The 8,408-nt window shown below is 39.3% G+C and overlaps 1 long non-coding RNA gene across 1 annotated transcript; it reads right to left on the reverse strand.

Annotated features, from left to right (window-relative positions):
- Nucleotides 1–5,243: 5,243 nt before the first annotated feature.
- Nucleotides 5,244–7,922, reverse strand: LOC145302116 (uncharacterized). Its single transcript, XR_013873698.1, has 2 exons — nucleotides 5,505–7,922; nucleotides 5,244–5,398 (listed from the first exon to the last, which is right to left on the reverse strand). It is a non-coding gene; the product is annotated as an uncharacterized LOC145302116 (long non-coding RNA).
- Nucleotides 7,923–8,408: the final 486 nt, after the last annotated feature.

The following is an 8,408-nucleotide window of genomic DNA, read 5'->3' on the forward strand; positions in this document are numbered from 1 at the left end:
TATCATCCCTGTTTAAGTTAAAACATACTTATCAAAGTATTCTTATGTACATCTATATCAAAAACATTTGTAAACGCTTTTTTTAAATTTTTAAATTTTTAATTTCCATACTTTGTGGACCAGGTGCGAACACAGACCCCACAATTTTAATGAACCACCGTTCAGCCAGATCAAACATACCCATTTCTGTGTCTCGATACATCTTCTATCATTATATGCAATCAGTTTTTTAAAATAGTCAACTATATAGGAGCCTATTCGTGACCACACACACACACACACACACACACACACACAGCCATTCAGCTTTATATTTTATATATATATATATATATATATATATATATATATATAATCAAGTAAAGTTTTTTTCTCTATGATTTCAAACAAAATACACCAAAAATATCTTAAGGATAATTCATAAAGGGATTCTTTATTACAAATTTATTCCATGCAGACGATTTTAAACTGAAGAATTACCTCAATCGAGACCAGAAATGTTGATATCTGCCAATCCAGTTTCTCTAATTGTGCGAACATGTCATGTCCCGTTTAAACATGCACATGATTTCCATTGCTTAACCTTTCGATCAAGCATCTCGGTGAGAGTGGGGTGGTAGGTCTGTATGACATCATAAAAAATTTCTAATTTTCTTATTTTATTCTAGAGATGGGGCATGCTACCGGATGCCAGGCATTCACGCACTATCTCAGACATTCGAAAAGAGAAATCGTTTTAAGGTTCTAACCGTCCCATTTAGTAAAATTGTTTGTAAACTTTCTTGCACTTGGTTCACCAGATATATTTTCCTGGTAATTTTTTAAATATTTTCATGAGTCCAGTTGTTCCTATAATTACTGGAATTATGGAGATCGATCCTCTACTTACTAAGGTCCAAACATATATCTATCAAGGATGTGTTTGTCAGTCGGTTGATCAATTCATTTCTCATCTCCTCTGAGCCACAACCTTCGATTGTCAAACTTGCAACTAGCCTTCTCTTTTACAAACCCAATACCGTCCGTAAATCGTCCTGACTGTTATAAACTCAAGACCATCCGTTAAATCATTTCTACTGTCATAAACTCATAGCCATTCCCCAAAGTGCCTGCTAACCAACCGTTTTTTTTGTTTTTTTTTTTTTGCAGTCATTGTTATACCTTGATTACAACCTCACTTCAGCTCTCCTTTGTCTACCTCGGTGAACAACTTTGACTCCATTGTTCTGCTGATAAACCCATTTTCTATACCCGTGTTCTCCAATAAACTTATTTCCTCTTTTCTTTTGTTATACTTCTTTCTTCTTTCCTACACTTGGGTGGGAGGGGGCAACAGCGATAGTATAACAACACCAACAAATATTTTTCATTTTTATTTATTTATTTTTTTAGGTGATTCATCATCATCATCATCATCATCATCATCAGTTTAACGTCTGTTTTACATATGGGCATGTATTGAACGGCTTTTAGAAATTGACTCTCAAACTAACCTATTTCTGGTCTGATCTTTATTAATTTTTTTTATTCTTATTAATTCCTCTCATGTTTTCGTTTTCCTTTCTCATGTAAGACTGAACCTGATACTTCAACTGTCCTACATCCAAGAAATCTCACCCATTCTTTCAATGTGGCCATACCAACAAAGTCTACTCTTCTGCATATATTTTCCTATACGCCAGACGTAATCTTTCTCTGAGGTCATTAAATACCCATCATATTATCCTCATATCATTTCTTTCCATGCAACGCATGTCCTCAGCCCTCAATGGTCAAATTTCGTTTTTTTTCATCACACTTTGTACATATGCCTGATAGACTCTTCCCTTGGCCAACAGTGATAACACTCTGCTGGTTAGTAATGACAAAATTTTCATGAACTTATTCCATTCACTCTTAAGTTTTGCAATCACATTAACTCCTACTGTAATGTAGCTGTTATGGTTGAACCGTTCCAACCATGTCATCTGGCTCCATAAGAAAAGAACAAACAAAAATTAATACAAAAAAAAAAAATCCTGGTCAGCATCTTTGCCTTTTTAGCAAAAACATTTATTACTATTTAAAAAGTCTCTCACTGTCACATATTCATCAATCCTGACCACATTCCTCCTTCCTCCGACCACATGCCGGCCACAGCCGGCTAATTCTCTTCCTCAACTTTACACATCCATTTTTTTTAATCTGCACTTTGCTTCTTATTTTGCATATGAGCTTTTTTTGGCTACTGCTGCTTCTTCTAATCTCTTCACAAGCCATCCATCCTTTGCTGCTGATGATATTTTCCCATGCACATATATGCACTTTGTTACATACCTTTCCTTCTAAAAAAATTCTTTACAATTCCTTTCCTTATTTATTCTTTCTTTTTTTTCCATTTGTAAAAATAAAGGAATTTTAAAGTATTTTTCCAGATATTTAAATGTAAACGACGCGTCACGCGCATCACGTTGTAACGGGAACGATGTCCCGGGCCTGCGTCGTCTAGTGGTGGACCCCTCCAGCGTGACCAGACTCGTACTGGTCCCCGGAAAACATACCTCCGCTGCTCAAGGCACGTTAAACGTGCATGACCCCAAGTCCGTGTGGCAACATTGTCCTCTTCGGCCGTCACTCTGGTTTTGTGTCTGTGTCTTCGTCGTCTGGCGTCAGGGCATACCTGAAATAAACTGCATCTTCACTTATGCCGGCAATCGAAAAACAAAGAAAAAACTCTGAGGTCATTTTCGTTTAAACCAAATAAAATAATTATTTGCAATCATTCTACATTTGTTTAACGTCGTGTTTTCGTTATCCGCGCTTCGTGATGCAGGTTGTATACGTGAGATTTCAGGTTAATTCTCTAGCTAAGAACAAGAACTTTTTAAGTTAGTCCTTACTGAGACTTCTGCCCCTGCCTCTCACCCCAGGCGGGGCGAGAGCCGATGTGTACGCTTCGCTCGCTGACCAAAGACTGCCAAAACCCTTCTAATTCTTTTTCGAGTAGGCGATCGTTGTTTATATCAAAAGCATCTTCCTTCCTTTTCTCCATTATCTTCTATTCCCCCCTCTTTCTTCTCTTGTGAATTTCTTTTTCCATCCCTCTATTTTCTTATACTTTTCCCTTTCTCTATTGTTTTGTGAACATATCTGTCAAACTAGCTTGGTGGTCTCTGAGTTAACACACCGCGGGTCCCCGACTCCGAACAGACATTTTGGAGCCCAATTCTCGAGACTGTCCGAATCAATTAAAAACTCATTCTCACCAGATCCAACTAGAAGAATAATCTCCTTTTTTCCGCCATTAAAACAGATATCATGTCTGCCGAACAACCGCCTGTCTTAATCTTTGACACAGTATCAGCACGCCCCCCCCGGCCATAAGCATTCTTATCTTCACCTAGCTGAACGGGACACCCGGCATCGTCCGGTGTCCCGTCACATCCGCCCTCCCCTTACACCTGTCAATTAGCCATAATTGGCATATACGCGACCTGCATCAGAAGCCGGCTCCGAAATTAGTAATTCTACAGTCTAGGTCAATTAACAGCAACTAACAAAAATTGTCCATTCGGCATGCAAAAATGTTCCTGTATCAATGGTCCGGTTGGTATGCAAAAATGTTCTGCTCTAATGGTTCTGCTTATCCCGGTGTATGAGATTGTATACATGCATATATTTTTTTTTTCGATTGTTAAACTCTCATTTTTTTTTCTCTACTAGTCCTTTTAAGGTGACTAACCCATGTACATGCAAAACAGTTTCTCTTTTCTTTTCATTTTTTTTTTTCAATATTCGGTCCTTCTCTATGCCTTAATCTATGTGCATGCAACTGAGGAAAGCTAACCATGCTCAGTTCACTATCGAAAGCGGGCTCATACACCCTTTAACTACTTGTTCATTTTCTCTTTCTCATAATTCATAAAACAATCAGAAAAATATTTGCACTTTTTATATTTGTTTTTTTTTTCCATTCTTTTTTTTTCTTTTTTTTTTTTGTTAATAATGGCTTAGGGATTGACTGTGCTGCAACCTTGGGTTTTGTCGATAGTTGCAGCCCATGCACCCTATCCAGGTTTTGGTGGAGGGCACTCATTGGTATCCCTGCCCCGCCCAGGCGCGCTGCCGTCAGTGGTTTACGGTCACCTGATTTCTCCCTACACTTAACATTGGGGAGGTCTCTTCATCATTGACCCCCACTCACATCCTTATCCAGCTATCTGCAAATTAAAAAACACTCTCCAGATTTTTTCCTCACACCTCATTGAACAAATCCTATCCACATATCCATTTTTTCTTTTTTCGTCTTCTTTTTTTTCTTTCCTTCTGACACTCCCCTTCCTTTCCCAATCTAGTCCGTCCTCAACTAAACTGTTTCTTTTTTTCTTTTTTCCCAGAATTTCCCAAATACAATACAGAATTCCCAATACAATTAATTCTTTCTCCTACGAGATCAACAAAAGTTTCTAGGCACACCAACCAGACACATACATTTCTAGTGCATCGATCCAACCGACGGCAACAAAATCTTTCATCTCAATTTCTTCCCCATGGTCCCAAATATAAAACAACATAGGCGTGCCAGCTGGGGAGGGTGCATATCGTTTCTCCTAAGTACCCCGGTGCAAGGAGACTAAGTTTCCTCCACAGCTAATACGTTTTCCAAACCATACTTACACAACGTTGCACTTTCCTGTACAGCTTTCATTAAGCTCTACGATACCCAAGCTTTTTTTTTTATTACCTTCACTTGTCCCATAGGCATTCTCTCACTCGGAACAAGGTACAGCATCTGCCCTAACGCCACACCCAACATGCACTATTCTCATCCAGTGAAGGAGAGATCCTCTCCGACCGAGGCAATCCTGCCCTTCAGTCCCATAATTTGTCCCCGCAGCGCCATTTTGGTCAGAGACCAAGTGCAACAACTGTTTCAACGCTACACTAACAATATTCAATCCCCGTCCCGTGAAGGAGAAATCCTTCTCGACTGAGCATTTCTAAATTTCTCTTTTCCAAAACAGAACAATATCAGCACCGTTAGTTTCTTTAAGATATTCTACTCGACAGTTTAAATGATTTAACACTACCATCAATTAGATTATTACTTCTCTCACTCTCACTGGTAACAACAAACGTTTCTAGGCATCCTGTACTCACCCAGCCGTCAGCGAACAATAACTCCATGCCCCCTTGTGAAGCATTTTCTTTTCCGCCAGGCTCCTGGTCGGCTGGTATACTGCTTCGAATACCAGGGAGGGTACTCAGCCTCGCCCTCCAACGAGGCAGAAAAAAAAAAATAAAATTGACGGAGTAATTACCTTCTCCTAGTATAACACACCTGAAAATCACAGGTCCTTTTTCGTGTCCCATCACTGGACTTACGCCGTCTTATGCGACCAGTATATTTTCCAATAATCTCACAATATGTTTTCTCGTGTTACCATACCTGACAATCACAGGTTCCCTTTTTTTTCATCACTGGACTTACGCCGTCCCACGCGACCAGCACACTTTCCAACAACCTCACAATATGTTTTCTCGTGCCACATCCTTTGATAATTTTGCAAACCGTGCACTGGGTTTACGTCTTCCAACCACCCGTTCCCTTCGGTACTAAGATGTCTTAAAGCCCATTTTTTATTTCGTAGGAGCAATGGAGTTCGCCGCCGAGCGACCAATAGAAACCCTTAAACACAGGACATCCCTCAATCATTAAGTTGTTGTTTTTTTTTTCTTCTTAACTACAATAATAATAATTATTATTATTATTTTATTTTTATTTATTTATTTATTTTTATTTTTTTTTTTAATGACTAATTTAAGATTTGAATACCTGACTAGGGCAAGAATAGATTTTCAAAAATAAACGATTCAGGATATACATCAATCAATAAAAATAGGGTGCTACAATTCTGTTTTATTCTGTTCGCCTCTCTCCCTTCATCTGGCGCGTGTCTCATAATTTATGACTTCCTCTGTTTGCTTGTCTATCTTGTTTTTTTTTTTGTTTTTTTTTCTACCCGTTTGATATGTTTCTAATTAGCGTCTCTTCTTTTTTTATTTTCCCCCTTTTTTGTTTCTTATCTTCCTTTCTTTTCCTTGACCTCTACGCGTGCCTAACCGTGGCTATTCTCATCTTTATGACCCCCCTCCGCTATCAGGAGTTGTCTGGTTTTTATTGCTACCCGTTTGATATGCCTCTAAATGGCGTCTCTTCTTTTTTATTTCTTTCTTTCTTCCTCCCTTTTATTTCTTTATTTATTTATCTATCTAGGTAACCACACCTATACACCCGTACACGCGCATACACACGCACACGCCTGCACATACCTACATACTTGGATCAAATCTACTCCTATACGGCAGTTTAAACACTTAAAACTAAATTTCAATAATGGAATTAATTGTCAACAAATTAAATTTTTTTTTCTTTCTCTTTCTTTTCTCTAGTTTTAATAAAATTCTCCCACCCACCGTCTATTTAACGGTCTTAGAATGGCATCGGTACTGCCCGACTGCCGGTTTCTCTCTCCCTCTCTCTCTCTCTCTCTCTCTCTCTCTCTCTCTCTCTCTCTCTCTCATATCAGTGATAACATATGCGCGACTGTTCTTAATGCCCCAATACAACAACGTATCAACCCGTTTAAACAAATACATATTTCATTTTCACTTTTTTTCTTTGGGGGTGACAAAAAAAAAAAAATAAAAATCAACAATACTTTGCAATATTAAGAAAAAAAAAATCTTTACAGGATACGTAACCAACGAAAAGCACCCTGACAACAGCGCCTAAAAAAAAAATCTGGGCGAAGCAAAATAGGAACCAATAAAAATCTGCCCCTACCTTTCTCGTCTGCTTCCTTTCTTTCCATATCTCCACTTCCCTGTCTCGCTGCACATTTTCTTCTGCATTCTGACGGCTATTTATGCCCTCAAAGTTCAATTTCACTCTTTCTTTTCCCTCCGGTACGTTCAATGTCAGTCTTTCTTTTCTCTTCGATAAGTTTTCTTTTCAATCGTTCTTTCTCTCCTATTTTTTTCCCTCCTTTTTTTTTTCTAAACATTTTCCTGTGCTATTTTTCATTTCCTTTATATATTTTTTTTCAAGAGAACTGAGTTCCAAACGCTACAAACTGTTTTCGTGGCAACTCGTTCGTGCACATTCCAGATGTGATGATCCTGGTCACGGCACCACGTTGTAAACGACGCGTCATGCGCATCACGTTGTAACGGGAACGATGTCCCGGGCCTGCGTCGTCTAGTGGTGGACCCCTCCAGCGTGACCAGACTCGTACTGGTCCCCGGAAAACATACCTCCGCTGCTCAAGGCACGTTAAACGTGCATGACCCCAAGTCCGTGTGACAACATTGTCCTCTTCGGCCGTCACTCTGGTTTTGTGTCTGTGTCTTCGTCGTCTGGCGTCAGGGCATACCTGAAATAAACTGCATCTTCACTTATGCCGGCAATCGAAAAACAAAGAAAAAACTCTGAGGTCATTTTCGTTTAAACCAAATAAAATAATTATTTGCAATCATTCTACATTTGTTTAACGTCGTGTTTTCGTTATCCGCGCTTCGTGATGCAGGTTGTATACGTGAGATTTCAGGTTAATTCTCTAGCTAAGAACAAGAACTTTTTAAGTTAGTCCTTACTGAGACTTCTGCCCCTGCCTCTCACCCCAGGCGGGGCGAGAGCCGATGTGTACGCTTCGCTCGCTGACCAAAGACTGCCAAAACCCTTCTAATTCTTTTTCGAGTAGGCGATCGTTGTTTATATCAAAAGCATCTTCCTTCCTTTTCTCCATTATCTTCTATTCCCCCCTCTTTCTTCTCTTGTGAATTTCTTTTTCCATCCCTCTATTTTCTTATACTTTTCCCTTTCTCTATTGTTTTGTGAACATATCTGTCAAACTAGCTTGGTGGTCTCTGAGTTAACACACCGCGGGTCCCCGACTCTGAACAGACATTTTGGAGCCCAATTCTCGAGACTGTCCGAATCAATTAAAAACTCATTCTCACCAGATCCAACTAGAAGAATAATCTCCTTTTTTCCGCCATTAAAACAGATATCATGTCTGCCGAACAACCGCCTGTCTTAATCTTTGACACAGTATCAGCACGCCCCCCCCCCCGGCCATAAGCATTCTTATCTTCACCTAGCTGAACGGGACACCCGGCATCGTCCGGTGTCCCGTCACATAAAGACAACGTTTTAATACCTTGAAAGGAAAAAACTCAGTGAACTGTTTAAATTGCAGAGTTTGGGTGGGGGGTGGGGATTTTCAGCAATTTCACTGAAGCAGTGTTGAAGTGTTTCTGCTTGGTTGCGCAAGAATACAGTTTCAAATGTAAAAAAATATATATTTTACAAAGGCAGTCAAATCATTGCAAGACCAAATCAGAGATTGCATAGTCTTTTTAATTTG

Source organism: Euprymna scolopes, chromosome 2 (assembly GCF_053919585.1).
Source record: "Euprymna scolopes isolate OS-2025 chromosome 2, ASM5391958v1, whole genome shotgun sequence".
Classification (NCBI taxonomy): Eukaryota; Metazoa; Mollusca; class Cephalopoda; order Sepiida; family Sepiolidae; genus Euprymna; species Euprymna scolopes.